Genomic DNA, 15,896 nt, shown 5'->3' on the forward strand with positions numbered 1-15,896 from the left:
AGGTGTTCGTGTGCTCCAAAGCACAAATGCCTTCTCTAGCCTCAGAAATGGATCCTGCACCTCACAGGGACAGGATCCTGACCATTCTAGTGGCGTCCTGATGACAAGAAGCCGTGCATCACTTCAATTGCTGGAGCCATGGCAATCATAGCAATATGGATAATTAGGTTTCCATGGAAGTTTCTTAGGGTGAGAATGAACTTCCACAGGGATGCCTTTGGCAGCAGACAGGGATTTGGGCACTTCTGGGGCCACACCTCGGAAAGCCCCCGTCAGGGTAGAACTCAAAACAAAGGCTAGCAGGGAGTCGAGGGGTTTGGCAGATTGCAGTGACAAAGCGCTTGACCATGACCCCGCAAGCTCGTCCTCATGGATTTCTTTGTGCTGAGAGCACTTCCTTGATCTCTGACACGCGCCCTACATCTAGAAGAATGCCTTTTTTCGCTCTGACACATGTGACACCTTTTGGCCTTTGTGAATGTCAGTTTCATCGTTTGCGCAGCCTAAATTACTGACTGAAAAGATTCCCTTGCAAGCTGGTTGTTCAGAACTGGGGACAAATGTCCCCCATGAAAACAGTGTTTAAAATGGTGGTCAGTCTCCTTAGACAAATCACCAAAGTCTATCAGATGCAGCTGAATGATACAAAAGGTTGGAAGCCAAACGTAGGTGTCTGTGCAATGTGACAGGAGAGAGGGAATCTGCCTTCCTTATCCATTTTCCATCTCTCATCTCCTTCCCTCCCTTGGACCCAGTAAGCCTCTTCACATCCCCAAGGCACACTGTTTCCAAAATCACCCCTCTTTCTCCAAATCTCACTGTCTCAGTGTAGCTGAACCCAAAAAGGCGTTCAGAGGACAACAATTTTATTGGACTAATTCTCACTAAAATGTGAGTGACTGAGAACCCCTTCATCCTCTCAGAAGAATTCCTATTTTTTTAAGACAAATGCCAGAAACCCAACCGGATGCCAAATCGGTAGCCCATGTAGCAAAGGAAAAGAAAAACTGTCAAGAGCAGTAGAGGAACGTTTTCTGAGAGTTTGCCTCCTGGGATCGAATCCCCAAAGCACAGCTCTTAATTGTTATAGCTTCTTTCCATCTTTCCACCAGCCCACACAATCTCTAAAACAAAAGTATTTTTCAAGCTCACCACATTGAAGTTTCGTGCACGCGTGTGTGTGTGTACACACATGCACGCGCAAGTGTGACTAAGGGGGCATCGTAGGCAGGAAGAGCAGCAGCTGTCAGCAACCATGGATAAATCCGGTGTCCATTAAGCCAGAGGACAGCCTAGAACGGGAGTAATGATGCCTCCTCCACGCCAACATCACACAGAATCTCCCATAACAAGTGAGTGGCATTGTCTGCAAAGCAATCTGGCATCTTGGGAAAGGGAAACCCTTCTTTGAGGGAGTGGGTGGTTGAGGAAGGATAGATTTTTCATTCCTCAAAAAGCGCTTGCAGAATATAAAATTAGTCACAGCCCCTTGATATTGGGAACAGCAATCGAATTCACGAGGAGGCTAATTTGGCCTAAAAACACAGCTCTCTGTGCCACGGGGCTATGTCCAGAGTCCTGACAGACGACACAGGCTTCGCTCCCTTCCATGGGGGTTCGGGAGGCACCTCCCAGAAAGAGGCCGGGTGCCAGAAAGGAAAATTTCGCCCCTTCCTTCCTTCAGCCGCTTTGTCTGCAAGATTGGGGAAAGGCTAGTTGGCATATTTCAAGGGAGCAAATAATTAGTTCTCTTGGAATCTCGTTTTAGATTTTAATTCTTAGTCTTGGAGCCAAACTCTAGGAGCAGAAATTTCTATCTGCGGCTGGAGGGACTCAGTTCCGGCACACTAAAAAAAGGCCCTGCTTCGGAGGCATTTTTCCATGCATGAATCAAATTATTCCAGCTGGGTTTTACCAACACGTAGGCAATCAAAACCTACTTTAACTTGCTATTTTATTCTTTATTTACTAGTTCTATAAATACGATGATGGGTGTGCTTTTATATTGGGCTGGGGGGGGCGCGAGGAGAAGTAGCAGCTGTTTGCAGCTATGGGTCACGTGTAGGTCCAGGGTTTGCGGGGAGACAGGCCTGCCGCCATCGCCCCATCTGCGGTGAAGGCACCTCCTGCCCACTGGGGTCTTGGCTCGCGAGTGTGGCCACGAGTCCTCCATTTGCCAGACCTGTGCAGAGCACCTTTGCCACCCTCCCTTCCTTCCTGGGAGGACAGGGGCAAGCTGAGTTTTCAAAAAGGGCATCCAAGCCTGGCATGGCAATAAGAATAAAATACTATTCCAATCCAGGGGCGAAGCAGACACATACAAGTGGCAGACAACTCCGGCCAAGGCAGGAGAAGGAGCTTAAGATGAGGGGTTGGTCTTCGGTGGCCTTCAGTTCTGATACCTGATGATTTGGTGAATTATGCCCGCACGCCAGGCCCCAGTGGGTAAACTTAAGGATTAAGGGGGTGAAGTGCCAGGGAGGCAAGATTCTGACTTAGCATCAGGATGAATTTGATAAAGATTAGAGTTGTCTAAAATGAATCGGGCTGCCTTAGTGGTTTTCTGAAGCATGGGGTGACCCTGAGGAGAGGCCGTGGAGAGAGGGCTCAAAACTCCAAGGAGCGTTAGAGTTGACGGCATTTAATGTCATCTCTGCCTCGGGGAGGCCACCTTCCAAAGGAGGTGGTGCGCATGCTCCTTGGGCTCCCCGCCCCCTTTCCTGCGTGGACATGGCTCCTTCTGCCTATGGGGGCAAGAGACCCTCCTGTTAGAGCCAGCACGGGGGGCACAGAAGCAGGGAGGAGCCCACAAAGTCTCAACTGCAAGATTCCAAGGGTGGCAGAGAAGGATGGAAACATGGAAGATGAGGTCATCCTGGATTAGGCTGGGCCCCAAATCTGATGACTGGTGACCTTATAAGGAGAGGGAGATTTGGAGATGTGCACGCAGAGGGAAGATGGCCGTGTGAGACAGGAGGCGCCTACAAGCCAGGGAACACCAAGGAGTGCCTGTGACCACCAGAAGCTGGAAGAGGTCAGGAAGGATCCTCCCCTAGAGCCTTCAGAGGTGTGGCCCTGCCAACACATTGATTTCAGACTTCTAGGCTTCAGAACTCTGAGAGACTCAATCTCCGTTGCTTTAATCCATCTGGCTGTGATTACTTTGTTATAGCACCCTAGGAAACGAATACAGTCAGCCTGGCTGCCCCCAGCTTCAGTGGGTTCTGGCCGGGCAACTGTCTGCCTGCCCCCGCCATGACTCCCGGCCGCCCGTGGACTCTTGACTGATCTAGATTTTAGTGTATTAAACATTATTGCAAGGGGAGCAGGCAGTATCAGGGAAAGGGAATAACCAAATCCAGAAGCAAAAGCCTTCCTCCCTCTGCAGTTCTCTGAGGGCCACCATCTGGACCCCTGTGCCCACCCCAGTTCTCTGGCCCTTTGACATAGCCTTGTCATCTGGACCGTGTCTGTCTGTCTTGAAGGTGTCGCTCTCGGGGAAAGTCGACCATCCCACATCGAAGGGGACTATCCCCAATGAAGATCTGGGGGCGCAGATGCAAATCGGGGTCCACGCCCCACATCTGGCGTCTACAGTATTGTAAAAAATGTGAATTAGAGCCACTGCTTCAAAACCGAAAGATTTTATGTTAAAATAATTTTCCTGTTTCTTTTGCAAAATTAGAAAATCTGATCTCAGCAGCTAAAGCAGAGAAGCCGATGGCCCCTTTTAGATCTGGACATGTCTATCTGGCTTTTCACAGTCCCCAGCACCCTCTGTTACTCCTTGACATTGAGGCCAGGTATTAGTTGCCATAAATCATTTCCCTTCATTTTGTGGGTCTGGTATGGTGTTATTAAGAGGAGAGTGAAATATTTCTTTATACATCCATGTCGCTATCAAAAGTTCAGAAAAGAGAGGGCCATGTCTTTAAAGGAAAGCAGAAGTGAATGTATGTCTTGGCGGAAGTGGAGATTCTTCTCCTGTGATTACTCCGCAAGGTGTTTCTGCACCTCACACACAAAGCCCACGACGCCATTATGGGGAAAAAGCAAAAAGAAAAACAATTTCAGCCTGCTCCTTCCCTTACGTCACCCTTCCTCCATCCCTGTAGGAGGTTGACTTTGAAATTCCTGCAGAAAATAACTAAAGGTTGGACTAAAGAGAAGATGCCAATCTTCTCTTCCCCAGCTCCAACGACATGACCCCAACCAGGGTTCTCTCTTATCTCTCTCCAGTCTCCTGCGTCTTCCACGGAACTCTCAGCGGAAACTTGATAAGGTTTGGAGGATGCCACTTCCCCCTTTTAACGGCTTTTCTGGTTCCCACCGCCTACAAGACAAAGCCCGACCCTCTTGGCGTCCTCCACAACAGCCTCATCCTCCAGGCCCGCCCACTTCCACTGGCCCAGACCCACTGAGCATGCTCTCCCAACGCCTTTGCCATGCGTACCACTTCATGCCTTTGAGCAAGTTTTTGCTTCCATCTCAAATGCTTTTCTTTCTGGAGTTGAGGTCCTCCTGGCCTCATCAGCTCATCCAGTTCAGAAGCTTAGGGGTGTCATGGCAGACTCCCCAGAAGGCTCATTTTCATGCACACCTTTAGATCCCTTGAAAGGTGACTTTAAGACCTTGGAGTGTTTAATCACGCCACCCGGGGGGATTTACTGTGCTCCTCTAAAAATAGAAGCTCACCAAATGTTGACCCAGTCTCTGGGAGCAGAGCAAGCACTTGCAGGAGGCAGGGCTCTCCCCCACCCACACGGGGAGGGCAGTTGAAGGGCAAGAGTCCTGGCCGATCATGTGTTTGAGTCCAGCACTGTGGATGTCGGTTCTGGGCCCCAGTCCCTGGAAAACTCAGTCTAAGTTATATTGTTTGGGAGTCTCAGAGTTTTATAATCACTCAGAGATCAAACCACATAATTTCAGTGGTAATTACTTGAAGAGGAAAAATCCTTGAACCTCAGAGGCAATAAAACCTCAGTGACCTGCAAAACACAGAGACAGCTGTGGGCAGCAGGGCAGCCTGGAGCATCAAACAGAATGCTGGCTTGTGGTGGGGAGTGAACTAGTCGAAGATAACAACTGCAGGAACTTTACGGAAAAAGGAGGGGTCTGTGTGCCCCTGGAATTATCACCCAAACCCCTGAAACTCCTCTTTCCACCATCTAACCTCCACCTTCTAACAAACTCCTACTCACCATCCATGCCCCAGTTGGAATGCCTTCTCCTCTGGGAAGGCTGCCCAGATTCACTTCCCTTTTCCTCTCCTCCAACTTGATGACTTGCACAGGGCCTTCCCTGCCTCCAATTCAGCGCAATAGGCACCCCATCAAACAGCCCTTACCCTCCAACCTCTTGCCTCCAAAAATCACCATGGGCTTCGCGTCCCCAAGGCCCACTCGTGTTTCTGGCTTTCTGTGCCAGCCCTTTGATAAAAAGCCAGTTCTCCTTCTCAGTTGTTCTCTGCTTTGGACTAGGTACTTGCTTTCTGGAACAAACTTGCCCCAGCCCAGGCCCAGATTCAATTCCTTTTGCTGGATGCCCTGCAGCTGTGGGCCAGCTCAGCTGTTCCCACACGCTGTCCTGGCTCCCAGGAGCCTGGGCACAGCTCCAAGGGCCTTGGTTACATCATGTGGGAGGGTAGACATCCCAGCAATGAGAGCCAGTCCCAGCTCCATGCCCCTGCTCATTCACCCCCCATGTCATCCTTATCACCCTCTTGTAGCTTTGTGTCTTGCCAATCTGTGCTTCTCAGAGGCTGGGACCCTGTTTTCTCTTTCTGCGTCTCTACAGAACTTCATGTGGGGCCTGATACCTAACAGGTTGAGGTAGATCATGTTATTTGTCCATCATTCTTTCTTTACTCCTTGTCTCTGACACTGTCTACTGTGGACAGAATGTATCTCCCCGTCTTCTGACTGAGCTTGGCCATGTGAATTGCTTTAGCCAATAGAATGTGGCTGAAAGTGACAGTGTGACAATTAAAAGCTAAAGCTTTAAGCTTCTGCCAGCGCTCTTGAATCTTCTGTCCTCCATTACGAAAAGAGCGTGTCCCAGGTAGCCATTGCTTCTTCAGCCTGGGTCTCAGAATGAATCCATGTGGGGCAAACAGGAACCCAAACTGAAGCCTGGACTCAAATCTAGCCCAGCTTGAACTGTAGCTCCCAAATGCCAACCTAAGGTTCATAAGGGCATGCTCTGTTTGGAAAAAAAGACTAAAAGACAAAAAGAGGCTGGTTAGCCATGGGACCTTCCAGAAAAATGAGACCTGGAGGCAGAGGCTGGTGGGGCCCGCTGAGCAACTCCAGGGTGAGGCAAGCGAGGCACCCAGGGGACGAATTTAAAGAGGCACTCACTGTCAGGGTCATGGAAGTGCGAGGTGGGCACTTGATGGTGAGTTTTGCTTTCACTCATTCATTCCCCCTTGCTTTATCCCTCAAAAGTGTCCTCAGGGACTGTGTATTAGTTAGTTTTTAGTTTTTTTCTGTTATCACGCTGTGTAACAGTCCTCCAGATCTCAGTGACTTATAGCTACTAACTGGGAACTTTTCAGAAATGCAAATTCTGGGGCCTTTCCCCGGACCTACTGAAATAGAAACTCTAGGGGCAGGGCCCAACAGCCTGTGTTTTCACAAGCCCTGCAGGTAAATCTGATGCACACTTAGGTTTGAGTCACGTCAGTAACTGCTGAAATGGAACAGCTTTCTTCAATCTAGGAACCATTTATTTCCTTAAATTCAGACACTCCAGAATTTTAAATAATGGAGCCCAATTAACCAAATGCCTTGATTATCTCCAACGCCGTCGTCCCATTTGATCTGAGTCCTGAGGCATTCCATCCAGACACAGAATTTTCTAGTCCGGTGGCTCTCAACTCTAGCTGCATAATACAATCTCCCGGAAACTTTAAAAAAATCCTGATGCCCAGGTCACATCCTGACCCATGAAAGCAGAATCTCTGGGGGTGAGACCCAAGCATCAGGATTTTTTCAAGCTTTCCCAGGTTATTTTAACAGGCAGTGGAGGTTGAGAATGAACTTTCCTTTTTTAAGGGACCCAAGCTGGCCCAGCACCTGTCCCTCTGCTACTGCTTGCTCTCACTCTCCACAGGGCAAAGCACTGTACATAGCCTCCCTGCCCCAGCTCTTAAGAATCTAGGGACTTCCCTGAAGGTCCAGTGGTAAAGAATCCGCTTTACAATGCAGGGGACGTGGGCTCGATCCCTGGTCGGGGAACTAAGATCCCACATGCCACGGGGCCAGTAAGCCCGCGCGCCATAACTACTGAGCTCACACACCTCAACTAGAGCCCGCGTGCCGCAGACTACAGAGCCCACACGCTCTGGAGCCTGCGCACCACAGCTAGAGAAGAGAAAACCCAGAAAACGTGCGGGCCACAACTAGAGACAAGCCCTCTCACTACAACAAAAAGAGCCCAAGTGCCGCAACGAAAGATCCTGCATGCCTCAACGATCCCGTGTGCCACCACTAAGACCCGACGCAGCCAAAAAGAAAGCAAGTAAATAAATAAATAATAGATAAATCTTTTTTTAAAAAAAGAATCTAAAGGCTTGTTACTACATATAGAACGGATAAACAACAAGGTCCTACTGTATAGCACAGGGAACTATATTCAATATCCTGGGATAAACCATAATGGAAAAGAACATAAAAAAGAATGTATATATGTGTATAACTGAGTCACTTTGCTGGACAGCAGAAATGAACACAACATTGTCAATCAACTATGCTTCAATTAAAAAAATAAATTAAAAAAAGAATCTGAAGGCTTGTTAAACATCCTATGTCTTCGGCACATTTGCAGCATTTTTAAGAGACTGGATCCAACCAGGTAGGCCTTGGGGAAGCATGGCCCATGGCTGTAAGGATGAGGGGGTCACTCCGTTTAGTCATTCGTTCTTCCTGCATATCCAGGGTACCTTCTACCTGGCAGGCAGCTTGCTAAGCGCTTGCAAGTCCTACCAACGGCCAAACTGAGCCGAGCAGTCTTGGAGAGTGACGGCTGGTATCCAGCTAATAGACCCTCAATACGAGTTTATACTTTAGAGCATCACTGAGAGTAGTGGGTTCCCCGGAAGGATGTAGGTGCCCATCCCCCTCTCAGGAGGCCAACTGGCTGTCAACCCTTCGGCTCCAGCCCAGCCGGGAAGGAATCAGGAATCAGGGTGGCTTAATTTCACCGGCTCCCTCTCCCGTAATATAAAGGACGCATACAGCGGAGGGCTTTTCTCCCTGGAAGCCTTCCCCATTGCCCTTCCCTTCCCTCTTGAAAACTCACTGTCACCCTCCCCACTCCCCTGAAATCCCCTCCCTTGCTTAGTTGTCTCAGACAGAGTTCCCCCAAAGCAGACCTTGAGCTGAGGATTCCGGGGCAAGCGACTTCTGAAGGAAGTGCTCCCGGGAGACACTGGTAAGGGGGTGGGGAAGCAGGACAGGGAAGGAGAGGAAGCCAGTCGTGTGCTCATGCGTACTCTTGGGCCCAGCTCTGCAGAGGGGAGCTTCAGCCTGACCGTGCTGGACGCAGGGCACCGGAGCTAGCCTTTCCCACTCCCGCGCCCCGCAATCATTGGCGGTTGGCTAAGGACCACCCTGAGGTGGGATGGGGGATGTAAACTCCCAGGCACTTCCACCCTCCACCTTGGTAGGCAAAGAGGTTCCAGCAGCCCAAGAGCAGGCCTGCCAAGAAGAATCAGAGGTGCAGCCCTTTGGGAGCAAAACCAGTAGAAGCTGCGGGGAGGGGCGTGCAGAAATGGTAACGGGGATCCAGGGTAAGGCTGCCAGATTTGGCAAATAAAAATACAGGATGATGGGCTTCCCTGGTGGCGCAATGGTTGAGAGTCCGCCTGCCGTTGCGGGGGACACGGGTTCGTGCCCCGGTCCGGGAAGATCCCACATGCCGCGGAGCGGCTGGGCCCGTGAGCCATGGCCGCTGAGCCTGCGTGTCCGGAGCCAGTGCTCCACAACGGGAGAGGCCGCAGCGGTGGGAGGCCCGCGTACCAGAAAAAAAAAAAAAAAATACAGGATGGCCAGTTACATTTGCATTTCAGATAGGCAATCAATCTTCTTTTTTAGTATAAGTATACCCCCATGCACAGTTTGGGATATACTTACACTGACAAATATTATTTACCTGAAATGCAAATGTACCTGGCCGTCCTTTATATTATCAGGCACCCCAAGTTCAAAGGTGACAGTGTAGGCCTTTGCTGCTCCCGTTAGGTAATTATGCTGCTGTGCACATGTGCCCTGTAGAACCACTGGTATTGCCCTGGGCCACCGCTTATAGTATTTGGGAATATCAGTCACTATGGTGTGGTTAGGGGCAAAGTTCTAGACTGAAAAGACAGTGGCAAACCAGTATTGTCTCGTTGGCCCCTTAGACACCTCTGCTGCATTACACTAGAGCTGTGAGGCTTACCCAGAGCCCACCCTATCCTAATGACAGGGATAAAACCACGTCCGGGTGCCCAGTCCGTCCGCCTGCCCTGCTCGGAGATCAAGGTGCTAATGGCCGTCTGACAGCCTGGCCCTCGAGTCCTAAGCCAGTCTGTCACTTGGTCAGCCCGACCCTTTCATTAAGTATTTTTGCATCCTTTCACCAATCTTTAAGTAAGGAAAAGAAGACACCAATAGTTACGGAAGTTGTCCTGATGGCTGGCAGGTCCTAAAAATAGGTTGGGATTGATTGATTGTGGTTATAACCAGCAGGCCTCACCGTGGGCGCCCCCGGCCCATGCATAATATAAAATATACAAACAGCAGACGGGGAACAAAGCCAAAACTGTGGCTCTTTGCGTTGATTTGTGATCAGCTCTTTTGAAATCCCCTGCATTTGGAAGACTGAGAATGAAAATGATCCTGCTTCACAGCCCTGATCTCTCCCAGGGTCTCGAGAACTCCAGGGCTGAGGAGACAGATGCAAGGTATAGGCAATGCTCGAGGCTTTTGTGGTGGCGAAGCAGGGTAAAGGGAGTAGAAGGCAGCAGGCGATTAGACGTTTTTGTGAAATTAAGGCGTGGATCGGTATAGGTGATCACCTTCCAGGAAGTCTCACTCATAATCATTTATTTCAGTGAATTAAGACATGGGAGGGATAGAAAATGCCTCTTGATGGAAAACCTGGGTCACTGGTGACATCGCTGAGCCACTGGATTACCCAACCCTTAAAATGAAGAGAATACATTTTTCTTATTATTTAAAAGGAAAAGAAAATGCCTCCTGAATGATTCTAAAGGCTGTTAAAGTCTTGAGGTATTTTTAAAGGGTATTTCCAAGTAGAAACTTTAGGCATTTCATCTCCTAAAGTATAAACATTTGAAAAATCACAGGATGTCACTGGGTTCTAGAATAAATTGGAAAGGAATAGAAATCATTGTCTTAGGCCGAGTTCCCCCTCAGAGCAGACCCTGAGACAAGAATTTGCATGTAAATAGTTTATTTCGGGACTATCTCGGGAAGCACTGTAGGTGGTAGGGAGGCAAAACAGGGAAGGGAAGATAAGCGACAGAGCATGCATTACTGAGGGGTGGGAACGGGGACTGAGTCCCACTGCTGGGAAACGGTGGACAACAGTTCTCAAACTACCTATGGTGAAGGATTGCGGGGTTTGAGTTTGTTTTTTTTTTAATCTCCAATGGACCAATACTTTTTCCCCCTGATACTTTTGAATAGACAATAAAAAGGAATTACTAGAAAAATTTAAAAACATACAAAATACAAGCCCCAATTTCTTGAAAAAAAACTCGTGAAACCCATAACTACTCTATGAAATTACTACAGAAGTTTCCAAATGCTTACTCTCAATTTTGGTTCTTTTTGCAAACCAGTGATAGACAGTTTCCAGACTGGCACCAGTCCAAGGACCACACTTTGCACCTCTGTCTCAGAGTTCACCCATGTGAGGGGCAAGGGAGCTGGGGTATTTATGTAACAGTGCATTAGTTGAGGCTCGCTCCCAGGCAATGGTCGGCATCAGTTCTCTCTCACTGTGTGTGCAGGCGCAGCAAAAGTCCTTGGACAAAGAGGTGCAGAGGGGCTGGCAACTGGAAGAGCAGGGAGCGAATTAACTGGTAAGGGCCAGAGGGCTATGGGTGGGGCAGCCACAGCATTCTGGATTCACGTGGCAGGAAGGGAGCACGAAGCCATGGGGCCAGCCTCTTCTGCAGGGGATGGAAAAACTGGTCCCTGAGCCACTCATTGCCCCAGTGTAGCACTCAGATGTCACTGAGTAACACCGCTGCCAGGACTAGGGGAGAGGGAAGACCCTCCCCACTTGCCTACCTTGGCATTCTTCTAGACCTCTGCTTGCCTAGTCCCTGGCACCAGAGGGACAACAGCCAACTGGGAGACAGGTGATGTCATCTGCAACAGTGCCAACTCCCACAGGGGTGAGGCCTGGCTAAACTCTCATCTGCCCACTAATTTGCTGGGGAGTGGAGGAAAGGTCCGGGGATTAGCACAAAGCCGGGGCCAGACCGCAGATCTCCTGGCTTGGACCCACCGTGTGGCCCTCTGAGGCTCTGTTTCCTTATCCATAAAATGGAAATGCTAACCTGTGCCTTACTTACCTCACAGGGCTGTTTGAAGGATCAAGTGAGATAAATAAGTGAAAGAAGTTTCGGAAAAGTTTAAAGACCTCTCTAGCTGTCCACCCTGAGAACAGCTCATTATCCGGCACCCACAGCTCTCAGAAGACAGACACCCCCCCAACTCAATAATGATTTTAAAAGGTCTCTCAACTTTGCTATACAGCAGAAACTAACACACCATTGTAAAGCAATTATACTCCAATAAAGATGTTAAAAAAAATAATAAAAAAAATAAAAGGTCTCATTCAATTCAACATGGGACTTTGATTTGGACACTGGATCAGACCAATGCTCTAAAGCACATCACTGGGGAAATTAGCGCTATCTGAATAAGGCCTGTATAGTAAATAATAGTTGTCTCAATGTCAGATTTCCCGAATTTGATCATGGTACTGTGGTTATGTAGGAGAACGCCCATGTTCCTAGGAGGTACGTGTGGAAGTATTTAGGATTAAACTATCAAGATGTCTGCAGTGTATTCTCAAGTGGTTCAGCCATAACAATGATAACAACAGTAATAATAGTAGCAACAATAGCAATAATAATCATGTATGTATGTATGTGTGCGTGTACACGGAGAGAAAGAGATGGGGGGGAGAAAAGAAAATGAGGTAAAAAGTTAACTTGTGACTCCTAATGACTTGTGTATATAGGAATCTACAATACTGTTTCTGTAACTTTTCTGTAAGTTTGATTATTTTCAAACTAAAAAGATTTTATTTATTTATTTATTTTTGGCTGTGTTGGGTCTTCGTTGCCGTGCGCAGGCTTCCTCTAGTTGCGGCAAGCCGGGGCTACTCTTCGTTGCAGTGCGCGGGCTTCTCATTGCGGTGGCTTCTCTTGTTGCGGAGCACGGCCTCTAGGCGCGTGGGTTTCAGTAGTTGCAGCACGCAGGCTCAGTAGTTGTGGTGCACGGGCTTAGTTGCTTCGAGGTATGTGGGACCTATAGATAGATAGACAGATTACCTCCTTCCTCAAAAAAAGTCTCTGCGCCTCTGAGACACTCTAGACATTACACTAACACTGGAAACTTCCTGGTCCCCCATTCAGAGCTTAGTGACTCATAATCAACACAGTTTCCTAACAAACTTGGTTATCTGATTTCTCAGCCCAGAATAGAATTAGAAATAAAAAGGTAGAAGGAGGAAATGGCAAGCATAAAGACAACAGACAGAAGAAGTAACAGTTGACATTTGGATATCAAAATACTGGCCCAAAAAATAAAAAAAACCCAGAAGGTAGACACACAGCTGTGAAACCTCAGTGCTGTAAGGGATGGCATGATGCTAAAGGCTAGAGCTGGGAAGGTCTTGACCTCACAGAACAGGAGGTGAGGGTGTGACTTATCAAAGAACTCACAGCCAGTTAGCAGAGAAACACAAATTCCCTAATATTTTGGGTATTCTCTTTTCTCTGCTCTATGTTGAACCTACATAAGAAGAGGGGTGGTTCAGTATCTCTGTTCAAGAAGAGAGGGAAACACAAACATCAACAACCGTTGAAGACACTTCGTTGCTACTAGAAGCAGTAGCCATGGCAGATACTCTCCAACAGTTTTTTCTCTCCTACTTCTCTGCTCCTGTCAAAGCCTTCCTACCCTAAAAGACTGAAACTACCAGATATTCACTTCCCCAGGCTCCCTTGTGGCTAGATCATGGCCGTATAACCCTGGGGTACCTGAAGGGGAGGCTTTTGGGCAACTTCTGGGACAGATGCTTCTCCCTGGTTGAAAAAGGTATGTAACAAGGAACTCCTCTTTATGCTCTGCCTTGGACATGATTGGGTAAGAATATGATGCCTGGAGCTGTGGCAACCATTCTGTGATCGTGAGTAGACATGCTGAAGATTAAAATGCAATATTCTGAGGGCGATGGAGAAGGATGGGAAGATCTTCAGTTTTTAATGACCTGTCTAAAAAGCTGAATTAACCAACCCTGAAACCAGACTTCTTGTTAGACATTCTCATTATTTAAACCACATTTAGTTTGCTAACCTATTACTCGCAGCCCCAAACATTCTTATATCACACTGGGAAAACATGTTTTCTGGAAACATCGATTTCTGCAGAGCCCTCTGCAATGCTTTACTGTGGGGAGGAAGGTTGGGAAGACCTAAACAAAATGTGAGAGGTGAGTCCTCTTGAAAACCTGCTTGGAGGGGAAGTAAATAACACTTGGGGTCACCTTAGAAGCATGTCAGCCTAAGCCAACTGCATCGTGATTATAAAGAGGGTTTGTTAAAAATACAGATGGCAGGAAGTCCCTGGCAGTCCAGTGGTTAGGACTCTGCTCTTTCACTGCCGAGGGCCCAGGTTCAATCCCTGGTTGGGGAACTAAAATCCCACAAGCTGCATGGTATGCCAAAAAACAAAACAAAACAAACCAGATGCCAAGTTTCCTTTATTTCTTCAGAATCATAATCCTAGAATCCCCAAGCCATTCATTCTTGCCAAAGAATTCATGAGTTCAGTAAAGTTCTTGATGACTTTACATCACGCAGCCTCTGGTCAGTGCCATCTGGCTGTCTCTCTCCACACTACCTTATTCCTGAAACCAGCTCCCCCTCAGATGCTGCTAGATTCCCCTCTCTTTTCTTGAAGAGTAATTTTCCCACCCAACTCAGCTTCTACCCCAAAAGGCTTCCTGAGATGGTTCCACACACATACAGTCCATTCCCTAAGAAACATGTTAATCATATAAATTTACCCATCTTATTGCACTGGCAAAAATCAGCTGGGATTGTCAACTATGGTTTCTAAGTTTTAAAAAATGCTCTGAATTTTTCAGGAAATAAGGCAAGAGCATACTCACAGAAATTCCCCTGAGGTGTCCTGGATGTTCTTATTTCTCTCTTGTGGGTGAAATTTGGCCTGTGGTTCTGCTGTGTTTTCCAAATCAGTGACTTTTGGTCTTTCCTAGCCAACCATGTGAGGGAATTCATCTGAAGCCAACTAAGGCCTGCTTCGGGGCACGGGAGAGAGTCGTGCAGGGCTAAATGTGGACAAGACCCATAGAAAAAGGGCATCCAGCCTCCCCACCAGGGACAAGGACTTTGCCATATCACTTGCTTAATGCTGATCGCCCCAGTTCCCCATGAAAAATAAAAAGGCAAAAGAGAAGTGTGAGTGGCTCACTTTACACCCATTCTAATGCCCTTGGATTGCCTTCCACCATTATAGGGCCCAAAAGCTAAAAACTACAACCCCCAGGATCCTCTGTAGTCAGGGGTCAGGTACATGACTTGAGTACCACCGATCAGTCACAGTAAGATCTGGATGCAAACGTGAGCGATACGAGGCATCGGTCTCACACAAAGACATCAGCTCTTCTGGCAAGAATTGTGGCAGAGGCATCCGGTTTGGGACAGCCGAGGTAGAGCTTCTGGCACCCACTGCTGAGGGTCAAAGGGGCTAAGCTGTAGGCAGAGGGGTCAGGGATGCTTCAGATACAACACTCGTTTGCTGTGGTCGGGTGTTTCCTGCTGAGTTGTCCTGTCTGCATTGCCCTGGATCTGAAGCATCCCAGGCCTGGTCTTTGGACTTCCTAGGGATTCTTTAGCTACTTAGTATCTCATAATAAATCCCTTTCTGCTTAAGTAATTTAGAGTGGACCCTGTGGTTTGCAAGCGAGAACCTTGAGCTATTGGGGAGGCAATTTAGATATTCTGCCAAATGAAAAAGAGATAAAAGTTAATGCCTTTTTTTTTAAATGCAAGAAATAAGAGCTACAGCACTGCCAGCAGCCCAGAAAACATCCTTGCGCCCATTCCCAATCAATAAACCTCCAAAGGTAACCATTGTTGTGATTCTTATCACCATAGATTAGTTTTGCCTGGTTTTGAATTTCATATTAATGGAATAAATCATACATTCTAACCTCTCTTGTGTCTGGCTTCTCTGCTCAGTGTTTTTTTAAACTGTGAGATTCATCCCTGGCCCTTCTTTTTCAGTGCTGCGTAGTATTCTACAGTCTATTTCCCCATCCTCACGTTGACAGACATCTGGGTGGTTTCCAGTCTGGGGCCATCGTGAATAAAGCCGCCGTGAACATTCTGCACACATACCTGAAAGCGGAATCGCTGGGTGGTTGGCTTAGGGCTAGCTTTAGTAGATATTGCTAAACAGCCTTCCAAAGGGGTTGAACCAATCTACATCCCCACCAGCAGTGTATAGGGCAAAAGACTTTGGCAAAGGTCTTTGTCTGATATTAAAATAACCCCAAAGAGTAAGGAAGTTCCTGTCTACCAGGACTGATCATGGCGCAAGCGATGCTGATTACTAGAAGTT

Source organism: Phocoena sinus, chromosome X (assembly GCF_008692025.1).
Source record: "Phocoena sinus isolate mPhoSin1 chromosome X, mPhoSin1.pri, whole genome shotgun sequence".
NCBI classification, from domain to species: Eukaryota; Metazoa; Chordata; class Mammalia; order Artiodactyla; family Phocoenidae; genus Phocoena; species Phocoena sinus.